The following is a 15243-nucleotide window of genomic DNA, read 5'->3' on the forward strand; positions in this document are numbered from 1 at the left end:
ATTACGATAACACGCCAGCTAGTATAACTATGCTGCCTTGTAATGTTAGCTGGTTAGCTAGCTAGCTAGCAGAAGTCCCTTGTCGTACATATCCTATTATTCTAATGGTACGTTAGTAGCAAGCATAATAGTAGCTAACGTTACCGTAACGTTGTAGATGCAAGTTGGAAATGTAGATGGCTCACGGCTTCCCGTTTAAAATAGTTAAGAATGCGTGAACGTAACTGACACAGTGACGTAGTGAGTGGTGTCCCAGTTCCTAGGGAAAGATTTCAACCCCTACCCCTCGCTGCTTCACTTCGAGGGCCAAGAGGTAGGGCCAAGGGCTAAGGGGTAGTGGACAAGGGGGGGTATTGGGATTGGGCCAAAGTTGCACAGTAGCTTCCCCATCGTTCTCCAGGAAAACCTCAGCTTGAGGAAGTCTGTCACAAACTGGCTCAGAGAATGTGACAAGGAGGGAGTACTTGCAAGGTTATACTTGAAACAATTAACGCTAAGGTTAATACAGATGAACGGTGGAGTGTGTAGGTCAGCCATGTCAGCATGAATGTGTGGTTAATGTGCTATGGCGGTGCTGAAGGTGTCGACCAAAAGACAGTAATGCAGTCTGGAAGCTGTAGGGAAGGACAGGACAAAGTGAACACACAGGCCAGCTTTTATCGCCTAAGGGCCAAGGTGAGCTTAATTAAGCTGACGACCCTCACATGTCAGTCATTTGACAGAGAGAGGGGCGTCACCTGATTCAGGTTTGGTTTCAGATCTACAAAAGTCATACTTCAACAAACATATCTGAATTTATAAAGTATGTCTGTCTGTCTGTCCTTTGTGAAATAAACAAATTCTTTAATTATATGGTAGAAAACAAAATAGTCATGGACAGATCAGAGGATTTTGTTGGCTCAACAATCTGAAAAGACATCTTTTATTTCATTTGTGGCAGTAGGAGAAAAAACGCTTCACATTTTGTTGAGTAGAAAAGCGTCTAACCGTTTTCAGGCTGCTATTCGGTATCATGGAGGCAAAGACTGGATGGACTGATATATTATTAGTCAAGCTGTGTAATATCTTGTCTGTCTATATATTTACTGTATCTTTCAGGGGTTTTGTGAATTTAGTACACTTATTATTTTCTATTTTTTCTCCCTCTGACGGCACAATATTTATTTGTCAATATATAGTTCCTGCTGTACATATCTATATTGGTATATATCAGTCTCATATGAGTATGTGGACTGGTCTACAGCTGAGGCAGCAGCTAGCAGCAGGAGCGTGGTTGTAGCTGGAGGTGGTGTCTTCCGGAGCGTTCTGCCCCTCGCTGTGAAGCCTTTTAAAGTTCCTATGAGATGAACAACAAAAAAACCAACAACAGCGCATCTCCGGTGGATTCCTCATGCGTCACCAGTGGGTGTAACTAAGATGTGAAACCAATAAAAGCTGCCTTTCTTTTCGTAACTATCAGATGCGGCCCGGAGGAACCCTGCTGGACCATGATGATCATGTAATCACAGCTTCCCTGTTGGAGTGCAGCTGTGGACCTTTGCTGTGTGTTATTCGTCATCTCCCTCCTCTCATTTCCTGTGTGCTCTCTAATGTTCCCTAAAATACCTCACAAATGAAGTAATGATAGAATGTTATGCAACCTTTAAAGGCCCCATGATATTTGGAGGTCACCCTTAAAGGAATACTTCATTCCCTAGATGATCATTTGCTTATTTATTACTCATTCTGTGTTACGTTGAATTCCGGAAGAACACTTTGTTTTCCTCGCATGCCTCCGCAGGGAACAAAGAATCCAGAAAAGGAGAAAATTCTTGATGAATTAACAGCAAAACTATATCAAAACATCCATTTATCCAGTCATATGCTGTCCAAACAGACGGCCCTTTCAACAGGGAACTGAACGAAATGTAAAACTTAATCAATGCTCTCATTAAACGCTGAACACAAGGAGCTGCTGGTCCACCTTGTCTCAATCAGTAAGTTAGTTTGTGTTACTGTGTGATTTTGGTCAGTCTGAATTAACCCTTTAAGACCAAATCAAAGCAAGAAGCGACGAGTTGATCGTGAGGAGCACGATGGGATGGCTGATGTAAGAGAAGGACCATATAGCTGCGTCCATCATGGGATCTTTAACAACCTTCCCTAAACAAAAAAACAATCACACACGTACATAAGCAACAAAACTGACTAACCAAACACCAGATTCAGGTCATGTGAAAGTTTTTTCTTTTCTTTTCTTTGGGTCACGCTCTGACAGGCAGATCACATTTTAAACAGCCATGAAGACACATGGTCTCCTGAGACCAGTCAGTCCGTGAGTAGCACAGAGTTCCAATCAGGTTCAGACCTCCCATTCACTTCCATCCAGGTTTGTCATTAAGGTCCCCTTGCAAGCAGAACTAATGAGTCCCCAAGCGGCAACATCTCCAGGACTCCACCTAAAGACTTGGAGAGGGTCCTCTACTCTGAGCAACTACTTGGTACACAGAGTTTCCTCAGTTTGGCACGCAGTCTCACAAAGGCTCCCCTCTTGTGTTTGGGGACTGAGTGTCCTCAACAACAACAGCTCCAAGGGCCACAAAAACAATGACAACAAGGTTTTCGGAGGTCTACGGAAACATGCCAACTCTTAATGACACAGGTGCACATTGAGTCTATAACAAAAGGTCTGTGGAGTGAAACAAAGAGACCTGAAAGCAGCGAACAAATTGGCTTCTTCAGGCTCTGGCAAGTGAATTTTCTCTGCTGCCATCAGGGCATCAAAATTATTTATCCACTCTGCAAGCCACCTTTGAAATGCTCCTTAACCTCCGGAGACCCAAACTTTTGTGTGGTTCACATTTTTGATTTCTCCTAGCTATTTGGTATTAGAAGGATCTGATAAGTATAAAAACTAAACATTGTCAGTGATAATAAAGTCCCAATGTCCTTTAACGAGCTGATGAGAAACTCCTTGTCTTTAAACGAATACTTTCTATTGACGAAATCCGTTGTCATATTAAACTACAAATGTTATTAATCACAAGTTTTACCCATCGGATGTATTCAGGTTGTGTACCTTGTCAACATTTATGTCAGAGTTGGCTGCAGACTGACTTGGCAGAGATGGCTGCCATCTTGTTTTTACATTTACATTGGTGTATTGTGACCATAGGATCTATGGTCATGAACTCTGGGTAGTGACCAAAAGAATGAGATCGCAGATACAAGCGGTGGAAATGAGTTTCTCCCGTGGGGTGTCTGGACTCAGCCTTAGAGATAGGGTGAGGAGCTCAGACATCCGGAGGGAGCTCTGAGTAGAGCTGCTGCTCCTTCGCGTCGAAAGGGGTCAGTTGAGGTGGCTCGGGCATCTGATCGGGATCCTCCTAGGCGCCTCCCGCTGGAGGTGTTCCGGGCACATCCCACTGGTAGAAGGCCGCGGGGCAGACCCAGAACACGTCTGGCCTGGGAGCGCCTTGGGGTCCCCCAGGAGGAGCTGGAAAGTGTTGCTGGGGAGAGGGATGTCTGGGGTGCTTTGCTTGGCCTGCTGTCCCCACGACCTGGCCCCGGATAAGGGGATGAAAATGGATAGATGGATGGATGGATGTAAAAAAGTGTCCACGAAGGAGGACAACAGGTTTAAGTTAGGCAGAATGAAGCATAAAGTCAAGGAATCCCCAAATGTAATGTCCCCGTATGAAGACACAGGGTCTCAGGAGGTGAAGTTAGATTTTATTCCATATTCCATATAGTGTGTTTGTTTGTTTGTTTGTTTGTTTGTATGTTACTGTGTGTCTCTGTGTAGAAGCTGCTCACAACTAATTGCTTGAAGCAGGATTAATGAAGTTGCTTGAATTAGACGTTTTGTCAATTTGTGGTCTGTCACTGGTATAGCAGATCTGATGATTAGAGTCCCTTTTATGTCCAGATGCTAAAATGTTTTAAATTGCAGTAAACGGTAATCACTGTATTTTGTGTTTGTTTTTTTTTCCAAATGGGGTTAACTGCACTCAAGTCACAGCTTCTATAAATAAAGATGAGCTGTGTGTGTGTGTGCATGTCTGTGTGTGTGTGTGTGCTTGTTGTTTCAGTGACCATGGCTGATTAAAATGGTCCTCTATGAAATCACAAGATTCTTCATTTATACAGTAATATGCACCAATAATCATTATAGTCATTCACAGGTCAGAGGACTTTATACGTTTTTGGTCACAGTGACCACATGAGTAACAAATGATGTGCATGACATTATTTAATTATTCGTTGACAATGTCGAGTGGCTAGTCATTGACAAAATAGTTTACTAATTAGCTTTGTTTATTTAGCTTTGAATGAGTGAATCAGAATGAAAATAAAAAATAAAAAACATATCTGTGACATCAAGCCACGCAGACAGATTTTTTCCATCCAAGTTTTGAGATATGGTTTTCAGTGATTTACATGTCCACCCCAGTATCATTTTTATATCATTTATTAGTTGTTGGAGACAATTTATGGACAAAGGTGTTGCTGCCGAGTGTTCCACACCTTAAGGAATATTTAACCAACAAATTGATCATTTGTGTATCAAATACTGACCTGTGTCAGGCTGAATTTGTGAAGAAAACTTTGTTTTTCACACATGCCTCCATGGTGAACGAATAATCCAAAAACAGATGAAATTCTTTTTTAAAATGTATTTTTTTTTCTTTTTATTGCAAGACAAAAATACAAAACACCAACAAAAAAAGGCGAGGAAGACAAGAACTGGATACGAATGCAGATACAGGACACTGAATTAAGTTTGTTTTTCTTTCTTTTTTTAAGGTTTTTTATTCGATAGGAAAGTTTAGCGTTAAATGGGGAGAGATGGGGGGATGACATGCAGCAAGGGGTCGGAGTTGGAATCTAGCCCTTCGCCACTGCGGCAAGGACATAACCTTTGCACACAGGGAGCCTATGGGCGCCCCAGTAAATTAAGTTTTGTCAGGGGATAGGGGGAGACAACTGTGTTGGCTGTTGCATTTTCACTAAAACCATAGTATTTTAAACACTTAAACACACATGCAGAGGTGAATTAAATGTTAATTTTGCTGTTTTCTCTTAAACTGTCTCTGTTTTTGGATTCTTCGTTCACCGTGGAGGCATGTGCAAAAAACAGTTTTCTTCACAAATTCAGTGTAACTCAGGGTGAGTAACTGACAAACAAATGATCATTTGGGGGTTGAAGTGTTCAAGTGCTCCATTATGAAGCTAACATCTAAACATTATTTCTCTTGAACTCCACTGACATCCTAATTTTATTTTTATCAAGCTGCCATTTCAAAGGCATTATAAATCAATAAACATGTGCTCCAGTATTTGTACAATTCAGAATGACAAGCATTTTATTGCCAAGTCAGACAGTCACCACAAGACACGCATGTCACATCCTGAACCAAACTGATTTCAAGGATCTTTACTGGGCCTCATAAGATTTTGTATAAAATAGCCTACAAGGGGAAGCATCCTCTCAGCACTCGTTCACACTCCAGCTCTGCTCTACAGGAGGAAGAAACCTGATCCATTTCAACCATGAAGACTCTGCTGCTGGCCTCTACTCTCTTTGTAGGACTTTTTGGCTATCTGGCTGCCGTCCCTGCCCCTGTTACTGCCCCTGTTCCTGTCCCATTTCCTTACCATGCCTTCTGCAGAACAATGTGGTGAGTTAGGATCGCTAATCTGGTTCTGGTCATTTTGTGTCTCTTGTGTTCAGATAACATTATTTAGTGAGGAAAGTTCAATTTAGTATGATTTTAAACAAAACTTTGAGCATGTTAATGTAAATTGTTGATGCTGTGAATGTGTCCAAACTGTGTCACTTCTCTTTGTAAAGGCTCTTTGCGACAACTTGTGCTGAAATCAGCACCAAAGTAGTGCAACAGATTTTAGCTTTCAACCCTGAGTACATGGTAAGAACCGTTCTTCTGTTAAATGTGAAATTTAGTCAACACAAAAGAACAGAAATCACATGTACAGTAATGTCATTATGGCAGGAATTAAAACATTTTAATATAATGAAATGTTTTGTATTCCAGCTTGTGTCAGCCACGCCTCTGTCCATCAAAGCCAACCACACTTCCCTGGACAACCCAGAAGGAGAGAACATCACCTTCACGTTCAGCCCCACCATACTGACTGGTGGCTGCCGTATGACTGTGAGTATCAGTGATGCTCATTTTTTAACAGTGACTTCCAGTGTATTGATTGTTGATGAATCCATCTCTAAAAGCAGTGAGTTTTTAATAAACACAGTAACACTTCTAGAGAAATAAAAACACAATTTTTATCAAGAGAAAACTTGATTTCAGAATGTTAATGATTAAGACTTGTTTAAACCACGTTTTAATGTCTTCTGGATACAGTTTGATGAGGTATATGATACAAGTATATATGGGGACTTGTGTCATGCGTAAGCAAGACATAAACACTGCGTGTAGTTTACATATTTTGTCATGTATTAGATTTATACATGGTATTGTTCCCTGAGGAGAAGTAGTCAATAACGTGAGAAACACTTGACAAAATTCTGAAATAAACATCACTTTATTTTGAGCTGATGATGGAGGCTGCTAACAAGTAAGTCATCTCATTTCCTTCTCATCTCTTTTTCAATCAGTTCATCAAATACTTCAAAACAAGAGAGCTCTTGCACACGTGCATTTTTCTTCAGTTTTGGCACAAAGTTCCTCTCAGACTCCAGGATGAACTGATTAGATTTTGCAGGTTAGAGGTCACACTAACCTTACAAACCACACTTTTGGCCATTACTCAAGAATTCATTCGCTAATTGTGACAAAATTCAAACAAATGTCTAATAGAATAAAATAATGTGATGATGTGAAGACATTCTATATCCAAAAGGTTAAAGGTCAGCTTCACTATGACATTGTAATGTTTTTATGCAACATCATCACACAGGAACACAAGGCTCAGATACTGAATTGGTGACACTAATCTTTGGGGTCCACCTTGAAGCTATGCTGATTGTACAGATCTTCTGTGTATGTGAAGCAACCATGTTTTGGAATTTGTAGCTCCTTTGCAGCAGCACCCATATCTGAAGTGAAGAAGGAATGTTTCTCCCTGGAATCATACATGTCAATACAGTGATAACTTCCATTTTGTCAAAAAAGTCCACTCAATACTGAGTCTGGACTGAATGCTGCAGCATCTTGACTACAACTGTGTACAACTGTAATTCTAGTTTCAAGGGGAACTAATGTTTTTTTCCAACCTGGGCCCTATCTTCCGATCTACTTTTGTCTAAATGAGTGATAGGATGTTCAATATTTGACATTCTCCAGTATGAAGCTAGGGCTGACCTGCCTGCAGCCCGTGAGCGTACGCTATATTGAATAATAGGGCACTCAGACAGCGTCAAACAACGTCAAAATACGTCCACTAAAAGTGCATTTTTTTCACACAGATAGGCTCGGATTGTTAGTATAATTATCTGACAACATAACGGAAAGGAGAAATGATCGTCTGTGTTTACCTTTAGCTGGATTCAGACATGTTCCTCTACCTGTTGCTGCTCCCTCTCTCTCCTCGTCCGCTCTTCAGTTTCAATGAGCTCTGTGTCCGTGACGTTCATTTCTCCTTTCTGTTATGTTGTCGGATAATTATACTAACAATCCAAGCATATTTTGACGTTGCTTGACGCTGTCTGAGTGCCCTATTATTTAATATAGCGTACGCTCACGGGCTGCAGGCAGGTCAGCCCTAGCTTCATACTGGAGAAATGTCAAATATTGAACATCCTATCACTCATTTAGACAAAAGTAGATCGGAAAATAGGGCAGAGGTTGGAAAAAACATTAGTTCCCTTTTAATGTTTGATGTGACTTTAGGCCTGATGGTTTGGTTCATTATAAAATGTGGGATTCCACTTTGTGGGTTCACGTCTGAACAGCCCCAAGTTTATTTTCATTGATGCTGAAAAAGACAAAGAAATGCTGTAGGCTGACAGAGGATTTACAGTAAAACCAATCCTTTAAGTCAGTATGTGCTCACAATCTGGCAACAAAGGGTCATTTCATATTTCTATATTTGTGTGTTGGAAACCACTAATAAAGTCATCTGTGACACTGCATCAGCTCAAGTAAAGATCTGTGTGTAAGCTTATTTACTTGCTTCCTTTCCAGGGCCTGTCCAACTCTCTTGGATTCACCAGCCTTCTTGATGGTGGACTCAACTACTGCAACCTCTACAACCTGCTGTCAGGTGAGTTCAGGATCACATCTCAACATGGATTATCTCTTTTTGGATGATCAGTTTTTATGCTGTGTATTAGTGTGCCTCCTTGCTTAATTAAGATATAAACTTCTTTCTTTGTTTTTAAAAATCAGTTTCAAGCATGAAAATGTAATGATTTTATTTCCATCAATGTTTTGATCTTAGCGAGCGGCGTCACCTCAGAGCCGGGCTTCACTGAGATGACCAATGAATGGGCTTGCCTGGGCTACGGACTCAGCACCTGCAAAGCCTGACGAGCTTTATTGAAATTACTTCATCAGATCATGTCATGATTTCATTATATTTAAATTAGAAACATAGTTTTTCCCCCATCCTTGAGAAAAATACCAATAAAAAGTGGAATTTGATTGTGGCTCTGCATGTGTGCATTTTATTTTTACCAGAAAGTTTTTGGACAGACCACCAGTACTGTTGCAGCTGTAGCGCCCTCTTCCTGACAACTTTTACATGGTCGTATCGCTGGGTTTTTATGCCTCATAATGCCTATACATATGGGACTGGTTTCACTGGGGGCAGGTGATAATTTCCATCCATCCATTCATTCATTCATTCAGGCTAACATTAAAGTCATGTTTCACAAGTACGTACATGTAGATTTACTCAGTGGTGACGTGACATTAAAGGGACAGCTTACCCCATAGTTAAACAATACATACGTGTCCTCTTACCTGTAGATCAGTCTAGACTGTGCGTTGCAGAGTGTTGGAGATATCAGCCATAGAGGCGTCTGCCTTCTGTCAGTATAACAAAACTAGATGGCACTCAGCTTACAGCAATGTCTCTCCAGAAATCACGTCCTAGTTACTCAAGATAAAAACAAGCAAACACAGGACTTTCACCCAGGAGACTGCCATTCACGTCCCAAAGTCAAGGTTTATCTTTTAGTGACTGTGAGCATTGTATTACATTAATGACGTGTTTAAAACTGCGATTGTTAGAACATTTGTATATTTTCATGTGAGTCAGTGGAAATCAACCTAATCTGTTGTTCAGGCGTGAGAGAGCATTGCGCTGGAATTATTCAAGACTATATTGGAGGTTAATTTCTTAGATCTTGGGGGCATGTCATGTTTATCTGATGAGGGGAATTTCCTGTTGTAGTGAATGTGTTTTATGGGGGGCAATCTTCTTTACAAGTGCAGCTGTTGGTTGTAAATTGGGGTCAGAGCCTCAGTATGGTATAAAAATATGTACATTCTAAGGTTGGCAGAGAACACTTGGGTCTTCTCTCTATACTGCATGTATTAAAGATTGATTCACCACACAGAGTCTGTCACTTCTCTCACAGTTGCCTGTAATTCTTTGCCTCCAACTACATCACTGTCACAATAAGTGATGGACAGATTTTGCAGCTGTGAACTCAGCTTTCTCAGTCAATGCAGCACATACTGAGGAATGAATTGCTTCAACTGACTTTATTTACAATCAACACAGATTGGACATCCACATTAAAGTTGACAAATTTACCCTTTCACATCATCTTACTGTATAATGACGAAAACTATGGATATGGATTTTTACTAAACTTGGTAGATATGTAGAACAGGACGCCTCAAGGTGACTGGAGAAATTTAACTCTAATTGGCAACTGGGTGGCGCTATAACAACAGAAAAATGCTTCAAAGTGGCTAAAATGTGACCGATCGCTGTGGCTCCCCCTGTGGACCAATGTTGTTTTGCTTTTTTTTAATTTTTGGTATGACGAAGTCATGGTATGGTATGCTGTGCTCAGTGGGTATGGACTAGTCTAAATATGTTTAGTATTTTAGATTTAAAAAATGTAAGTGCTTAATCATGGTATACTATAATACCAGGTTTTTATCAGTGTTCTACCTCAGACACAGGGCATTAGTATTGCCTGTATGAAATAAATAAGCACAAACACAAGCACATAACTCGTCATTAACTCTAATAGCTGTGACTTAAGACATGAGCTCGCATCTTTGATCTGCTAAATGTCTGGCCCTCGTGACGAGCCTTTTAGATCAGACTTTTCCTCGGACGTGTATCTACTCACGCAGTTATAAGCTCACATTTTGCAGTGATACTTCACACTCTACAGAGCAACAAACCAGCACTCTCACTCACTTACCACATAGAAGAAACCCGCTTCATTGCAACCATGAGGCCTCTGCAGCTGCTGCTGGCCTCTGCTCTCGCTGCAGGACTGTTTGGCTCTCCAGCGGCCAGCCAACCTGTCCCCCCCTACCATGCTTTCTGCAGAACGCTGTGGTAAGACTCACAGATTGTTGTTTATGACTGGTTTCTTTGTGTCTTTGTGTTCGAGCTCAGAAAGAAATTCTGTCACCTAGCAGTGCCAAACATTAGATAGCATAAAAGCGTCAGCTGGAAGCAAACTGTAGCTGCTTTCTGTCATTTTATGAATAATGTGTTCATACTGTGATAATTGCTCTCTTCCTCCAGGCTCTTTGGGATGCCTTGTGCTACCGTCCACACCAAATTGGTGCGTCAGATTCAAGCCTTCAGTCCAATGAAAGGCTGCGAAAAATGTCACTATATGGTAAGTTTTGTTGTTTCATTGCTTTTCTGGTGTTTGAACACACATTGAAATACATTTTATACACTTAACACATGACATATGAAGATGCTGAAATATTTTCTTTTATTTCTCTACTGATCATTTTTCAAAATATGAGCCTCTGTTTGCAAACTGTATTGAATGACACAAACCTTTAACAATCAGAAAGCATTAAGTGAAGTCAGTTTCAGTCGCAGAGCCCTGTTTCACGGAGGACAAATTTGCCTCAGAGGGGTTTATACAACATATGACACCCTGTTTCCTTTGACCCTCAATCTGGATACAAAAAAAGGGAATATTATAATTGTTATCAATCACTTCAAGACAAGTTTCTGCCTTTGTTATGAATGCTGTTTAAGTTTCTAATATCAAACGTATTTTAAAAGCACGTCTATGAATTTTTGTTTGCTGTGATTTTGCTAAAGAATGTGTCATCTAGGATTTACCCTTTAATGTATCCAGTGATAACATGCAGTACATTATATGGCCAAAAGTATGTGGACACTCCTGCCTTACATATGGTCTTATGCGTGAATAAGAGCAAATCTCTGCAGCCAGGTTCAAAAATCTTGCAGAGTGACTAAGGAGCAGAGGCGATAATAGCAGCATGAAAATTCCTATGGATTGAGATGCAATGCATATTTCTGGTTCACTTTGCGTAGGTTACACTGGTATGTTTTAGTCTCTCAGATCATCTCAGGAAAATGTCGTACTTACCTAAGCCAGAAGTTTTTATTTTTGCAAAGTAGACATGATATAGGTTGCACAAAGTTTGAAGCTGTTTGAAGCTGTGTACTTTTATCAGTACAGAGGCTGGCAAAACAAACCTGATCTACTACAGTCCGTGAACCTGGAACAATCTGCGGGCAAAGCTCAAACTTGAAACCTTTATCTTACTATCTTGCCATATTTTACTATATAATGACTGTGTGTGTGTCTGTGTGTGTGTTCCACGTTTTTCTCCTCACTGACTTGGTCAATCCATGTGAAATTTGGCACAGTGGTAGAGGGTCATGGGAGGATGCCAATGAAGCAATATTACATCAATTGGCCAAAGGGGGGCGCTATAGCAACCAACTGAAATGTCAAACTTTGAATGGGCATATCTCATGCCCCGTATGTCGTAGAGACATGAAACTTTGCACAGAGATGCCTCTCCTCATGAGGAACACATTTGCCTCAAGAACCCATAACTTCCGCTTATATAGATTTTCCACCATTTTGAATTTTTTGAAAAACACTTCAAATGGATCTCTTCCTAGGAAGTTTGAGCCATCTGCATGAAACTGGGTGAACATAATCTAGGGAGCAATATCTAAAGTTCCCTCTTGGCAAAAGTTGGAAAACTTCCTAAAACTGAGCTTCTATAAGGCAATGAATATTGCGGAGGGCGTGGCTCATCACATAAAGGTGTATAACATATCAAGGGTTTCACCCATCACCACGCAACTTTGTAGGCATATGACCACACATAATCTGAGGGGACCCCTCCATTATTGAGCCCATCAAACAAAATGGGGGCGCTAGAGAGCTCATTTCTTATCTAGGCCTAACCGCCATATGGATTTTTACTAAACTTGGTAGATATGTAGAACAGGACGCCTCAAGGTGACTGGAGAAATTTAACTCTAATTGGCAACTGGGTGGCGCTATAACAACAGAAAAATGCTTCAAAATGGCTAAAATGCGACCGATCGCTGTGGCTCCCCCTGTGGACCAATGTAATTTTTGGTATGACTAAGTCATGGTATGGTATGCTGTACATAATCACGGAAACTGTCAGTGTGTCATTCTGTCAGTCAGTCATTCTGTCTGTCCCACGTTTTTCTACTCACTGACGTGGTCAATCTGTGTGAAACTGCACATAGGCATTGAGGATTGAGTATTTTGTAATGTGTTTTTGTCATACCTGTTGTTGCTGACGTGATTTGATGTTGTTGTTTGATGCTGTCATCCTGTTTGTGTTGGATGCTGCTAGTTGACCCTATTTTGTCTCGGTCTCACTTGCAAAAGCAGTTTTGATTTCAATGTGATTTTCTAGTTAAATAAAGGATTTATAGGTACTATAGTTAGTTTTAGTGAGTTGTCCTCTGTTCCAGCTTGTTTCAGCCACCGACGAGGAAATCGAGGCTCACCACACTTCCTCAGACAGCGTGCACGTTGAGAGCATAGAGTTCACCCTGCACACCACCATTCTGACGGGCAGCTGCCGCGTGTCTGTAAGTCTCACCGTAATTCAGTCCTTCACATGAATGACTTCCCGACATCATGAGCATAACACATATAAACCTATATGATTTGCTTGTTTGCAACAGGCTCAGTCTGCTTCTCTCACATTCAGCAACCCTCTTGATGGTGGCCTCAACTACTGCAACCTCTACGACCTGCTGACAGGTGAGTCTTTTTCTAATAGACATTAATTATGTTGTTGCTGTGGTGAAAAAATACTTTACATATATGTGGAATGATTTCCATCTTTCTGTATGTACAAATGAACCTTTCATTTTAGCAAGTGGCCTCGACTTAGCACCGGGCTTTCTGGAGATGACCAATGAATGGGCTTGCCTCGGCTATGGATTTGCCACCTGTAGAACCTAACAAGCGTGCAGTTACACAAGTATGGCTTGGCTTTGTCGTGTTGTGTTTTGAAAATGTATGCAAATGTTTCAGTCAGTGCAGAGGAGGGTCATTATTCTGCCTGTGACTCTGCTCGGTACATCTGAGTCATGGTTTTGTCCTTGATACATGTGAAATGGAAAAGTACAAAAGTTAGAAGTAATTAAATGTCACATTCAGACTTTGTTATATGAATCATAGTTCATGACAAAATGTTATTCAAAGTGCATAAAAATGAAATAAAAAGTATGTAACAGGACTGTGTGCATGTATGATGTTTAAGGTCTGCTGACATGAGATGTTTCTGTCTCAAGCTCTCTCTGTGGACATCAATGTCACCATCATCTGCTCATCAGATAATACATTCACTGAAATTTTCCACACGCTTTCATATTCTGCATGATGGTCGCTCACTAGTCAGATGACTTCTGTTAGTCGGCTGGACACACTCAAAGTGGAACATCGCAGAATGACGAGGCTTGGCAGTAAGTAGAACAGTACAGCAGTGGATGTTGACATTCTGTGTACTGGATAAAAAGAAATGCGCCACAGCAAAAGAAAACGTGACCAGGGAATCGCCAACGAGCATGAGGCCTGTGCAGCTGAACACAATGGCTAAAAAAATGCATTGATATTTTAAACACACCCAGTGTGGAGATGACAAAAACAACAATAGGTAAACTGGAAAAATGGTAAAACAGAAGGTCCACAAAAAAATAAAAATGTAAAAGAATTGCTGGGACTGTGATGAGTTTTAACTAGCTGCTAGTTACTGGCACATTACTCCCTTTCTCCCTCCAACACACAAACACATGACCAGCAGTCAGAGGAGTATAATGTGAGCATAAGGAACATAGGAAATGGTATCACTGTATACTGACAGACATGGCAACTGCAAGTGGTGGGGATAACTTTACAGGACTGTGAACAGCCGACCAGCAGTGGCAAAGAGCTCTGAGCACACAAACCATCATATACTGTATAACCCAATTAAATGTCAGGAGGGTGTGAAAAGATAAAAACTGCCCAAGCCTAATTTGTACCCCAACCCAGTCTCACTCTGAGGTCAACGAAAAATATAGTTTTATAACTAGGTTCGGGAAAAATGACCCCACCTCAAACACATCCCATTTCTGCCCAGTAGTATTTAAGCACACCTGATGCATTCTCTTTCCCTTCGACACATTTCTCACGTACTCAGTCTCACTCCCGGGATCCCTTCTGTTCCTGCCTTTGACTCAACATGTTCATCACCGTGCTCGCCAGCTACCTGGAAACCCAGCCTTCATCCCTCAACCCTCATCCCTTCATTCCTCACTCTACATCCCTTGATCCTTACCCTGTCATCCCTAACCTTTCATACCATCTGGCCCTTGACCCTTATCCCTGCTACCCTTCATCCCTCAACCCTTCATCCTTCATCCATTCGACCCTTGACCCTCAACCCTCATCCCTTCATACCTCATCCACTCAACCCTCAACCCTTCATCCCTCAACCCTTCATCCCTCATCCATTCAACCCTCAGCCCTTCATCCCTCATCCATTCGACCCTCGACTCTCAACCTTCATCCCTCGACCCTTCATCCCTTCATCCTCCATCCATTCAACCCTTGACCCTCAACCCTCATCCCTTCATACCTCATCCACTCAACCCTCAACCCTTCATCCCTCATCCATTCAACCCTCAGCCCTTCATCCCTCAACCCTTCAGCCCTCATCCATTCAACCCTCAACCCTTCATCTCTCATCCCTTAATCCTTCATCCCTCAACCCTTCATCCCTCATCCATTCAACCCTCAACCCTTCATCCCTCATCCATTCAACCCTCAAC

This window comes from Epinephelus fuscoguttatus, linkage group LG15 (assembly GCF_011397635.1).
Source record: "Epinephelus fuscoguttatus linkage group LG15, E.fuscoguttatus.final_Chr_v1".
NCBI lineage: Eukaryota > Metazoa > Chordata > Actinopteri > Perciformes > Serranidae > Epinephelus > Epinephelus fuscoguttatus.